This window comes from Acomys russatus, chromosome 2, assembly GCF_903995435.1.
Source record: "Acomys russatus chromosome 2, mAcoRus1.1, whole genome shotgun sequence".
Lineage (NCBI taxonomy): Eukaryota > Metazoa > Chordata > Mammalia > Rodentia > Muridae > Acomys > Acomys russatus.
Window position 1 is genome coordinate 19,579,753 of NC_067138.1, and position 13,645 is coordinate 19,593,397.

The following is a 13,645-nucleotide window of genomic DNA, read 5'->3' on the forward strand; positions in this document are numbered from 1 at the left end:
ACAATGTCACATGATGCTAATATGAAACGTGATGAAAAGGTGATAAATGTGTATTTCTAGGATTAGTTCTCAAAGCGAACAAGAGGATAAAAATTACAGCCCCAGGGGGAAAGTTATGAAATTAAGCTAATAGTCATTTTCTACTTTTATTTTCTTAATCTGTAGTGGTGGTGGAGGTGGTGGTGGTGTGTGTGTGTGTGTGTGTGTGTGTGTGTAGGTGTGTGTGTAGGTGTAGGTGTGTGTGTAGGTGTGTGTGTGTGTGTAGGTGTGTGTGTGTAGGTGTGTGTGTGTAGGTGTGTGTGTGTAGGTGTGTGTGTGTAGGTGTGTGTGTGTAGGTGTGTGTGTGTAGGTGTGTGTGTGTGTAGGTGTGTGTGTGTAGGTGTGTGTGTGTAGGTGTGTGTGTGTAGGTGTGTGTGTGTGTAGGTGTGTGTGTGTGTAGGTGTGTGTGTGTAGGTGTGTGTGTGTAGGTGTGTGTGTGTGTAGGTGTGTGTGTGTGTAGGTGTGTGTGTGTGTGTGTAGGTGTGTGTGTGTAGGTGTGTGTGTGTAGGTGTGTGTGTGTAGGTGTGTGTGTGTGTCGGTGTGGTGTGTGGTGTGTGTGTGTGTGTAGGTGTGTGTGTGTAGGTGTGTGTGTGTAGGTGTGTGTGTGTAGGTGTGTGTGTGTGTAGGTGTGTGTGTGTGTGTAGGTGTGTGTGTATGTGTAGGTGTGTGTGTAGGTGTGTGTGTGTGTAGGTGTGTGTGTGTAGGTGTGTGTGTAGGTGTGTGTGTAGGTGTGTGTGTAGGTGTGTGTGTGTGTAGGTGTGTGTGTGTAGGTGTGTGTGTGTGTGTGTGTGTGTAGGTGTGTGTGTAGGTGTGTGTGTGTGTAGGTGTGTGTGTGTGTGGAGGTGTGTGTGTGTAGGAGTGTGGTGTGTGTAGTGTGTGAGGTGTGTGTGTGTAGGTGTGTGTGTGTAGGTGTGTGTGTGTAGGTGTGTGTGTGTAGGTGTGTGTGTAGGTCTGTGTGTAGGTGTGTGTGTGTGTAGGTGTGTGTGTAGGTGTGTGTGTGTAGGTGTGTGTGAGGTGTGTGTGTAGGTGTGTGTGTATAGGTGTGTGTGTAGGTGTGTGTGTAGGTGTGTGTGTGTAGGTGTGTGTGTAGGTGTGTGGTGTGTGTGTAGTGTGTGTGTAGGTGTGTGTGTAGTGTGGTGTGTGTAGGTGTGTGTGTGTAGGTGTGTGTGTGTAGGTAGGTGTGTGTGTGTAGGTGTGTGTGTGTAGGTGTGTGTGTAGGTGTGAAGATCTAAACTCAAGTCTGCTTGTTCTCTCAGTAAACACTCTTACCCACTAGACCAGAGGTTCTCAACCTTCCTAATGCTGCAATCTTTTAATACAGTATCTTATGTTATGGTGACCCTCCCAATCATAAAATTATTTCATTGCTACTTTATAACTATAGTTTTGCTACTGTTATAAATCATAATTTAAATATCTGATATGCAGAATATCTGATATGTGAACCCAAAGGGTTGAGACTCACTGTACCGTCTTCCTCCTATTTTTTTTCTAGAATTAAGATAAATCACCATTACCTTTTTTTGTTTCGTTTTTGTTTGTTTGTTTGTTTGTTTGTTTTTGAGACAGGGTTTCTCCGTGTAGCCTTGGCTGTCCTGGAATCACTTTGTAGACCAGGTTGGCCTCAAACTCACAGCGACCCACCTGCCTCTGCCTCCCGACTGCTGGGGTTAAAGGCGTGCGCCACCACACCCCACCATTTCCTTTTAATGACAATAAAATAATCTCCTTAAACATAGAAAGCATTCGTTGAATAGAATCCAGCATGCCTTTTTCACCAAGCGAAATGCCACAAAACAATCTGATGGTACTGGCGTCCTGCATTTCCTCTAGACCACAGTGGGCTAAGTGCTTCAGGAAGGCAGCATACAAATTAGATTCCACACAGAAGACTTGGTTCTGTGGATGATCGGATGTCTAACTTGTCCACGGTGTGTGCTGTCCATGTTCATCTTTGTTCCATTAATTTTTAAATTAATATACAAAGTAGTCCCATTACTATGCCTGGACATATATGTATATGTTTTTTTAACTCCTCACCCTCCAGACCTCTCTCTTTCTCTCTTGTATTTACCTTCAGATAGTGGTGTCTCCCAGCCCAGCTCCAATATTTGTGACCCTGACTACCACTGTATTGAGTGCCACACGCTTTTGCTGCCAGGCAAGTGCAGAAGTGGTGTGCACTTTAGCTACCAGTGGCTCTTGTGCCAATCAAACCCCATTAACCAAGGAAACAGCTTTGGTTCCATAATAAAAGGAAGAGAATTCTAGAGAGTCTCTTCCATCCACAAAGGTACAAGAAATGACCCAGACCAGAGTCTCTTCAAAGACTGGTACAAAAGGGCCTGAGACCATGAGCCAACCCAACTAGAATACTAAGTGGGATTTTCATGGAAGTGATAATTCATAAAAGTCAAATGCACAATTTGGTTAATTCAATTTCTCCATCACCTTTCCTAGCATCTGAAAGATATCACAGAACACTATCAAATAAATATGAAAAATAAATGTCTTTTCCGGGTTTTTGTTACAGTAAATAAAGTTCGTCATGGGAAAGTTTTGCTCAGCGACAAGGAAAACAGTTATCAATATTTATCAAGCACTTAGGTTTCCCTGCACATATTACATCAAGATCTAGCAGAGAGCCGCCCCACAGCCGGTTCATGAGTTAAGTGCTATGACTAGCTCCAGAAGACATTAGGGTGAGAAAACTGGGCAAGGTGGCTCACTTCTGTGTGCCTCAAGTTTACACAGCTTGCAAGGAGAAGAGCTATTGCTTAAACCCAGGAGATCCGGCCCCACAGCTGGCCAGCTTGACTGCTCAGCACTATGCCTCCTCAAAATTTTACACTATAAATACTTGTGTAATTTGGCCTGACCCATATAGCTGTTAATATTGCCTCCATAAACTCAATCACTGTGCCAATGTCTCTCATTCCTTTTTCTTTTCTTCTGTGAAAAGAAAGAAGATGTAAAATTAGAACAGCTCTCTGCTCTGTTTCTCAGTGAATGACTCTATTATCATGTCAGCCAAGATTGAAATCCCCATTTCAAAAAAACGCTCCCCACCACCCACATTACCTTCATTGTTAATCTTTCTAACATGTGGTGAGAGGGTTTAGAACTCAGCTTCATTGTTCCAACACAAATTCAAATTCTTCCAAATTGGCTAAGAGGTTCTACTCATAGGCTCCATCCCTCACTTGTAGGCCTCTTGCCAGGGTGTGGGACAGAGTCTCAAAATCTGAATGTTATCAGAGCATCTCTTGGCGGGCTAGGAAGGGCTCCGAGTGCCAAATGGACTCCCACGATGCATCTCCAAAGCATATAATCCGCTCACGTCTGTATATGAGAATTTAACCAGATGGTCACTGAGAAGAGAAAAGGCCAGCCAACTAAGAGCGTCTGTTCATATTCTATGGAAGTTATCAGCTTCAACATAATTCAGAGGAGCCCAAGCCTGTGCCTTCGGAAGTATCTCGCAACGGAAGTATCTCGCAACGGAAGTATCTCGCAACGGAAGTATCTCGCAATAATTCTTTAGCACTAGTACTTAACTTTATGAGTATGAAACCCAAAATTTTGGCCTTGATTAAAATGGTAAAAAGTGAATTTTTCCAAGTTCTCTATTTCTCAAAGCTGTTTCATGAGAATAAAAAAACAAGCCAGTGTCCAGAAGGATTAATCAATGGTCAGTCACTGATAACATAAGAAATAGTAATCAATTAGCAAGGTGCTTTTCTGCTCCTATTTCTCTAAGCATCCCGAAAGATAACCTCAAAGGAGGTTCTGTTTCAGAGATAAAAATCCTCACTTTCTCATTAATCCTCAGTGTCTAGATGTGCAGGAATTGTGGATGTACTGCCTCTGCCCTGTCTTCCAAAACCATATACAGGAGAAGCAAGCTGCCCCGCCTGGAGCCTCAGTAGGTAATTCCATTTGGTAGCCTTTTTTGTAATACTTATTTACTCCCATGTGTTCTTTCACTGTTCATCCCATTGAATGTATATATACATATGTAGACACATATATGTATATATATCCTCACATTTCAGTCACCGACCCTGTGCATCAAATATTTCTCACTTTAGTCTTGGAAGAAGGCACACTATTCTTTAGAAAAACAGACAAAAAAAAAAAAAAAAAAAAGGAAGTAGACACAGAATCCTACTCCTCAGAAATAATCCCAAGACACTAAAATAATAAAGATAATATCAACTCTGCTGCCTACATAATCAGTATGTGACAGTTTAAAATCTGTTTTCTTCCATAGTCCTAATCTTACTAAACATTTCCTATTTCTCTTCTGCTTGTATTGTTTCCCACTTATACTGTAGCTTGACAAATGTATCCTAAGCCCATGCTAAGGAATATCTAATTGGGGATCACATCCAACTACATCCCATTATATGATAAGCTACCCAGGCTCACAGTACCCAAGTATTTCAACATGAACAAATCACATACAAGGCTTTAAATTCCTATCTTTTGGATCCTCCTGCCAAAAACCCCCCCCAAAAAAGAATCTAAACAGCATGGCTTATGTGTTTAGTCCAATTGAGTATTAATATATAGGCATGCATGTAATTTATCACAGTAATGAACCACTTCCTACAATCTTCAAGGGGTGTGGCAGGTACAGCGCCTGCTGCAGCAGGACCAGGAGCCTCTTCAGCAGTGGAGATGTCACCAGGTCCAAGCTGGGTGCTATTTGTTCTCCGTGTTTACTTGCCCCACCCACGTGCTAGGATCAAATCTAGGGCCTCTTTATGCTAGGCAAGCGTTTTCCTGGTGGACTATGTGTCCAGTGGACTTCTTTTCCATTTCTGAATGGGCTGTAGTCAGCAGAACGCCTGACAGCTCACCTCACGTCTAAGCACTTAGCTCTGCTGATTTGAACAGATGGTGTCTGAACACAGCCTCCTTTAGCCCAACTCAATGTTAACCCAAGAGTGGACAGACCACCACTTTCCCTCATTCTTTTAGTATAGCGCTCACAGGTTCAGTCGCAGGTCATAGCAGAGTAAAACACAAGCAGAAGGGCAGAGAAATTGTGCTTGTGGTCGTCCTTAACCTGTAGAACCTTTAGTCTGTCTTTGGGGAGACATAAAGCCACCAAAGAGGACTAAATTAGTACCAGTAACTGTGTTAGTTAGGACAGGCTAGAATGAAAACTAGTCTTCAGAGAGTTGTCCTGGAGAGCTGGCCAGGAAGACGCACCTCGTTGTAGTGTTGCCTCAGGATGCTTTGGCCTAAAACTACACTTTTCAGACTCACTTCAAACTTCTGTACAGCATATATACGACAATAGATTCTGTGTCTTTTATTAAACGATGGATAAATTTGTGTGTGTGTGTGTGTGTGAGTGCACATGTGTAAGGATTTGCGTTCATACACGTGTGAGTGAATGGATGTGTACATGCTCATTGTATGCATGTGCATGCCTATGTGCACATGTGTGTGTATGTGCATGTGTATATGTGTGAGTGTGTACATGCATGATGCATGTGTGTATTTCATGTGTGTGCATGCATGTGTGCATGTGTGTGTGGGGGGGGGAACACTTGTAGAGGTCAGAGGACAACATATAGAGTCAGTTCTCTCCTTCTACCATGTGAGTCCCAGGAATCGAACTCAAGTCATCAGGCTTGTCTGAAGTGCTCTTGCCCTCAGAGCCCTCACACAACCCCCTTCCCAGTGTCTTTACATTACAGTACTGAGTGGGAAACACAGACTTCTGCACACAAAACCACTATTTTCTATCTGTTTCAGTTTGCACTTAGTGTTTTATATTCCCGTCTGCCTTGGGTAAGAAAAATCTGAGAACATTCTGAGAGTCATTGAGTTCACCTTGGGATTTCAAAATCTACTTTCCCATGGTATGCTCCGGACTCTATGCAGCCAGGAAGTGATGTCTCTGAATGGTGTGTGTGTGTGTGTGTGTGTGTGAGAGAGAGAGAGAGAGAGAGAGAGAGAGAGAGAGAGAGAGGGAGAGAGAGAGAGACAGACAGACAGACAGACAGATAGACAGAGACAGAGACAGAGACAGAGCACGCATGTGTGTGCATGACCCGACAGAGAAAGCACTTCAAGTGATTAACATCTTTACTGTGTTGAAGGGAGCCACACTTAAAAATGGTTGTTGATTAAAAGTTAACTTAGTGTTTTTATCATTTTCAAGTTCTCACATATAAAACTAATATATGCAGTAAGTAATTTTCCTCATAATAGATTGGTTTACCCAGTTGACCAGGTTACCTGCCTCCAGCCTTGTGACTAATGCTTTGCTATTGCTAGAATCTCCCTTGAGTAGTGTGGAGCTAATTGTGATGGAAAGCCAAGGCCCAATGCCAGTTGTTGTGTAGCCCAATCTAGGCCAGGGCTGCTGAATTCTCTCCAGAGTCTGGCCTGTGTAGAACAGTTGAGAAGGACCTGAGTGCTGTGCTGTAGGAACCACAGGCAGGCATGAACTGTCCACTGACAGCTTCTCTACGCTCAATATGCAGAATCCTGGCTCCTAGTGCTGCCTAATCCAGGCACCCAGGGAGAGCATAAAAGCCAGTAGGCTGGCATCAGGCCAGCACTGTGCCTGCCAGCAGAAAAAGAGAGCTCGAGAGAAGCAAATCCCACATCCCCATCTCATAAAGTGTCTGGCCTGCTGGCATGAGAGCTAGCTTGAGTGGGGATGCTGAGCTGTCAACAGATGCCTGTCTCCTGAGGACTAAAGTGAACACCATCTTTCAGAGCCTCAGTTTCCCCCAATCCACAATATCTGAGGCCTAAGTGACTCCCAAAGATGCTATGAGGATGAATGAGATAACATCTGGAATGTTCTGAGATAATCTCTGAGAGCTTGAGAAAGCTAGGGTATATCACAAATGTCTTCCCCAGGCTAATAGTTTGCTTCAAAGCCTCACTCCCATTCATCTGAGGGATAAGACACCAAAAGTAGCCCGTTTAAGGATACAGATGTGAACCAACTCTGACACCATGCTACTTTGGATGCTGGCATTTAAGGCAATACAGTAAAGGCCATCAACAACAGCAACAACAACAACAACAACAACAACAACAATAATAATAATAATAATAATAATAATAATAATAATAATAATAAATTACTGCTTCTCAGAAGCTGACTTTGCTGAGCAAGCTGTTTCCCATTGCCTGTCAGACAGCAGGCAGCAAAGTTTCTTCCTCGGCTGACAGCCATTTCTACAAAGCCATGTGTTTTTTTCAGAGTAGCCTATGGTGACACGGCAACCCAGACATATGGTGTCATTATTCAGCCGACACAAATTTGACACTTAAGGGAATTTATTATATTTTGCTTTGCTCCTGGTGCCTGAGAGGCTCTGCCACTGTCTCTTCATAGAGCTTGTCACAGATGTTGATGTATTTTCCTCCTCCAGAGCCAGGTTTTACTGCGGAAACTGATACAACTTTACGATAGAATTTCTAGATGAATTATTCACGCATTGCACGCTTTCTGCACACCAGGGCCTGGAGAAATCCACAGGATTTCATCAACAGCCTTTCTAATCCTCTTTCACCCAGCATTCTCTCCTGCATTTTAACTGTTTCGTTTATTGCCTTTGTAATCACAATGTTTTGTATAAAGTATTTCATAGTTGATAGCTTTGTTAAAATACCTTCACAATATCTCACATGAATGTACAGTAAACTACTAAGGCACTGCAGTGAAAGGGACCTATTCCAACAGGAACAAACCATACGGGCCAAATTCTCATCAGCTCAACTTTTGCTCACTTAAAAAAAAAAAAAAACAAAACACAGAAACCTGAAGTCAGTTCTACGTGCAGTGATTTATAGAACCATTCTTGAGCTATCTCAGTGTTTGTTGTTTTAGACAGAACAGGTCTCTCTTAATGCTAATTCCATGTGTGGAGATGGGTTTTTAATTGAAAAGAATTTTTAACATGATGGAAAAGAGTTGGATGAACTCATCGCTACCCTCAGAGTCAAGATTAATGTACAAAAACACATCAAGCTGCTGTAATACCTGGAGAAACTGGAAGAAAGCCTCAAATGACATTATGAGCTGTGGTATATGGGAGGGAATGACCTTAACAGGACACAGTAAGCCCACTGAAGAATTAAGAACCATAATTACAGTTCTTAAAGCACACTGCCCTGCTGACCTTTAAGATTTAAGACTTTGCCTCGGGGTCATTTCATGACCTGGTTTTTGTTTTGTTTTCTTTCATCATTTTTTTTAAACCCCCAACTGAAATAATTTTTTGACATCACTCAGCTAAATCCAAGTGTCTGGAAAGTTCAGCTCTTCCCTCTCTCTGTCTTCTTTGTAATTTAGTGAAATGCTCCAGGACACGTTTTCCAATAAGAAAGCTCCTTTAGAATTCACTTTCCGTTTATATGACACTGACATCCTGCCTTGTTCCTAGAACAGATGGCAAAAGAATTGCACAAAGCACAAAGGAAGATGAAATTCTACCTAATGATGATGATTATTTGAGCAAATACAAGCTAAGTGCTTCGACTCCGTTTATGATGCTCTGAGGTCCGTCCGAGCATAACTTCCCCATTTGTTGTCCATGCTCCCCATCTCTAAGAACCTCCATCTCAGAGCCATGCTTGGCTACAAGTACCTGCATGCACATGGTTACCCCTTGACTTCTTTAAAATATATCTTGTCTTCAAATTGTGTGGTATTTCCCTGCCCTAAACCAAGATCCACTCTGTTTATGGAGATATTCATGAAATAAGGTCTATCTCACCTTCGAGCCTCAGAAATGTCCATGCAAATTTTCTCTTGATCTCCCTCTGCTTAAAATCTCTAGTGGTTTTTATTGCTTTGTACATAACCTTTTATTTATAGTTAGATGAGGTAGATCAGAGATTGATGCATAGATGGATGGATGGATGGGGAGGTTAGTCTTCTTCTAACATTTAAAAATATCAATTTATTGAACCTCCACAATAGTTGTGTGAGACAATACCTCTCATTTCCCCTTTTCATAGATGAATCCACAGAAGTTAGAACATTTGTTCAAGGTAATCTGGACAGAGAATGATGGAGCCATTATTTCAACCCAGCCTTTGCTTCTGGCTACGTCGTAGAGTGAGTAGCTCTTCCCCCATGTGATATTTTAACTCTTTAAATATTCTTAATTTAATTCTGATTTGGTCCACCCCTTCAGTCAGATCTTAATCATCCCTAAATTAATTTTATTTTAAACTATAAGAATCCTTCTTTATTCAGACGACTTCCCTATGCCTACATATGTCCACCTATTGCCCCGATGCTTGTGATGTTTTTCTTGCCTGGCTGGCTTCCCATTTCCTTATCTTTGACACGCATGTACCAAGACATATACATTCAGCAATGTAACACATAACTTTCTCACCGATTGTGGCACAGCTCCTCGATGAAAGCTTTTTTTCCAGCTCATAGCAAACCTTTTCTCTTTGCCCTATCAATATACATGGGAAAATAAGCCAAATGGCCTGTCTTCCTTCCTCAAGCCGTATCAACTCCTATTCCTTTTTTGAAGCTGGTTCTCACAGCACTTGATGCTGTGTCAACAGTGCTCTCATGATGACTGACATAGCTTAAGGATGGATGACTATCCTCCCATACCTCACAGCATTGCCTCTCTCCATATCATCAGACTGCAAGATCCTCAAAGGCAGACCCTTCAGCACCACTCCCTGTGTTAAGAGAACACGTGCTGGTGAGTTTGTGTCTTTGACCCACACTAGTGTCATCTGGGAAGAGGGAATTTCAATAGAAGAATTGTCTCCATCAGATTGGCTGATGGGTGTGTTTATAGCGTATTTCCTTGATTAATGAGCCACAGGGGGAGGGCCCAGCGCACTGTGGGTGGTGCCACCCCTGCTCAGTTAGTCCTGTGTTGTATAAGAAACCTAGCTGAGCCAACCATGGGAAGAAGTCAGTAAGTAGTGCCCCTCCAGCTCATGGCTTAGCTTCCCTTGATGAGGAATGTAACCTCTAAGCCAAATAAACCCTTAACCCTTCAAGTTGCATTTGGTCAGAATGTTTGATCACATCCTGGCAGCAACCAAAAGCATATGCATGTTCTTTCATCCATCCATCCACCCATCCACCCATCCATCCATCCATCCATCCATCCATCCATCTATTCATCCATTCATTCAAGACGGTCTCTCAATGCTGCCTACACTGGTCTTGAACTTCTAGGCTCAAGACATCTTCCTGCCTCAGCCTCCTAAGTAACACCAACCATGGACTCATGCCAGCAACAGAAAATTTTAATACATTAACATACAGTTCCATTCTGTTTCTTACTTGCTGGCTGAATCTGTTAGCTCAATTTTCAAAGAATATTGTAATTCAGCAAAAACAGATCTTGCTTCTCATTTCTTTTCTTTCTTTTTTTCTTTCTTTTCCTTTTTTTTGTCAAACCAAGTACAATACAATACTGTACAATCAGCCCCCTTCTAGCTGTTTGCTGTGTGAATGGGTGAGTTATTAAAATTACCTCAGGAAATGAAGATCTGTGGCCTGAATTGCCAAGTGTTAAAAATGGCACCACTCAAAAATATATAGTCAACCACACATTAAAAAGTACTAAGAATAACTCAATATTTCTTGTACGGAATGGTTGCATTTTCTTCTGAGAATCCATATGTTAAAGTCTCTCTCTGCATTTCCCATGTGAGCACTTAAATCCTGGGCTCACAGTGTACCTGGCTTCAAACCAAACACATTAGTTATTTTGGAACTGTAGAATTAATAGTCATTCTCCCACTTGCAGATCTACCTCAAATAAAATTATATTTCATTTGGATTAAGGGTTATAACTCAAACAGCTTCAGAAAGCTCCCCTGGCACAGGCCTGGAGCATGCATCCCAATGCTGGCCTTCCAGAGTGCACACGGTTATGATGACCTGCTCGTCTTGATTCACAGAAGGCGAATGTAGAAATAGGCCTTCTCGTATTCTCTTCAATGAGGCAATCAAGCGGCAGACGCCAACATGCACATCTTCGTGAAGACCCTGGTGGGAAAGACCATCACTCCTAGGGTCAAGTGCAGTGACGCCATTGAGAATGTCAAGGCCATGATCCAAGACAAGGAACGCATCCCGCCTGACAAGCAGCCAGGGGATGCCTCACCCTGTCCACTACAACATCCAGAAAGAGTCCATCTTGCACCTGGTGCTGTGCCTGAGTGGTGGCAGCACCCAGCCAGCCCCTCGACAGCTGGCCCCTAAGGACAAGTGAGACAAGATGATGTGCCACCAGTGTTGTGCACATCTACACCCCTATGCAGTCAACTGCTACAAGAAGTGTGGCCAGCCCTACAATCTATGCCCCAGGAGGAAGGTCCCATAAAGCTGAGGCCATACCTGGCCAACGACCCCATCGATTGGAGTAGTTAAAAAAAGAAAAAGACGAAGAAAAAAAATAAAAAGAAGAAGAAATAGGCCTTTTCCTTACACCGTAAATAAAATTATGTGGTGGTTATATGACGCTGAGGCCAAAAGCCAAAGCCATGAACAAATTCTGGAAAACATTTTGATAATTCAAAGATGAAAGTGGACCATCAAAACAGAAGCACAAATATATAGTTATCAAATGTCTCCAAACTGTTAAAATGGACAGTAGACTGTTGAAAGTTAGATTTTTTTTTTTAGAAAACTAAGTCTGTCTTACTATTTATACTAAGAAATAGATCTATTGTTAACTAGTGTATCTATCTCTGTTTTTAATTTTAAAATGGGCAATATAATATGTATCTATACATGTCTATATATGGACTGTGTGTGTTTGTGTGTAGTTACAACGTACATGTGTGCATGTGTATATGGAGTCTAGAGGTCAATGGCACGTCCCTCTTCATCTTACCTTTCTGAGATAGATTCTGTCACTGACCCTGGAGCTCCTGATTCCACTGAGCTGGCTAACCAGTAGTCTTGGGGAGCTGTCTACATCTGCTAGAGTCACAGATACATGTTGCCATACTTGGCTTTTAGGAGGGAGGGTGGGGATCTGAACCCTGGTCCTTTAGCAAGCTTTTAACTCATTGAGCCATCTCCTAGCCTTAAACTAGAAAACAATGGATAGATAAGAAACCACACACTTGGGGGCTGGAGAGATGGCTCAGCGGTGAGGAGCACTGCCTGCTCTTCCAGAGGTCCTGAGTTCAATTCCCAGCAATCACATGGTGGCTCACAACCACCTATAGTGAGATCTGGCGCCCTCTTCTGGCCTGCAGGTACATCTACAGACAGAGCACCGTGTACATAATAATAAATAAATAAACTTAAAAAAAACCACACACTTCTGATGCATATACTCTATAGTATAAAATACTATTTAGCTCTAACAAAGAATGAAACCATGGAATTTTCAGGTAAGTGGGTGGAACTGGAAAAGACCATATTACGATAACCCAGCCCCCCAGAAGATGGATGTCCCATTCTCCCTTTCATCTGTGGTTCCTGGCTCCAGCTCTTCAGAGCTAAGTGTACTTCTGTCTGATATCAAGAAAGTGTCTTTTTCTTATAGCCAGAGACGGTTACAGACAGCCACAAATGCAGAGTTGTGGATCCCAGCCCAAACTGATCCATCTACACTGCAGCTCCTGCAGCTAGACCTTAGGGATCATTGCAGAAGCCAGGATGGGAGTATCGTAAGAACCAGAGGATCAGGAAGTTGCTAGAAACACCAGTGATGGCTTTCACCAACATGGCTGCCTAAACATGACCTGAAGAAGGACAACACTAATTGACAGGCTAACATGGGAAAGCTCATTAGGCCTTACCCCTAGAGAAAGAACTGCAGGTGACTAAGAAATGCTGAGAGAGGGAATGAGAGAGGCCAGGGATTTAAGAGAGAGCAAAGTAGGGTTATGTGAAGGGTTTGAGGGAGAAAATAGATAATTAGATTATAATTTCAAAAAAAAATAATTTTTCAAAATTTTAAAAAGAAACCACATTTTAAGTACGAAAGGGTACACAAGGGATATGAGATTCCAGTGAACATCATAGTTTCAGAAACAAGCCTGATGGACAGGAAGGAGAAAGAGAAGTGTGATTTTCAAACAGTTTTCTTTCATTTTAAAAATGTATTCATTTGTTACCTCATCTATTATATTTCCACCACAGTTTTCCCTCCCATCCTCCTTTCGGTTCCTCATCTCACATCCCTTCCTCCCCCAACATCCAGTCCTCCTCCATTTCCCTTCAGAAAAGAGCAGGCCTCCCAGGCATATCAAAGCAAACAGAGCATATTATATTGCAGTCAGACTATTGCATCCTCTCCTGTGCAGGCTGGAAGAGGTAACCCAGTAGGAGGAAAGGGTACCAAAAGCAGGCAACAGACTCAGAGACAGCCCTTGCTCCCACTGTTAGGAGTCCCACAAGAACACCAAGATACACAACTGTAATATACAGGCAGAGGACCTAGGTCAGGCCCATTCAGGTTTCTTGACTATCAGTTCAGTCTCTGTGAGCCCTGATGAGGCCAAGTTAGTTGATTCTGTGGGCTTTCTTGTGGTGTCCTTGACCCCTCTGGCTCCTTCAATCCTTCCCCCTCCTCTTTCTTGGGATTCCCCGAACTCTACCTAAGGATTGGTT

General features: G+C 42.6%; 1 pseudogene; it reads left to right on the forward strand.

The window, feature by feature from the left end:
• The first annotated feature begins 11,041 nt into the window (after positions 1 to 11,041).
• Positions 11,042 to 11,399, forward strand: LOC127206145 (ubiquitin-60S ribosomal protein L40-like; annotated as a pseudogene).
• The last annotated feature ends 2,246 nt before the right edge of the window (positions 11,400 to 13,645 follow it).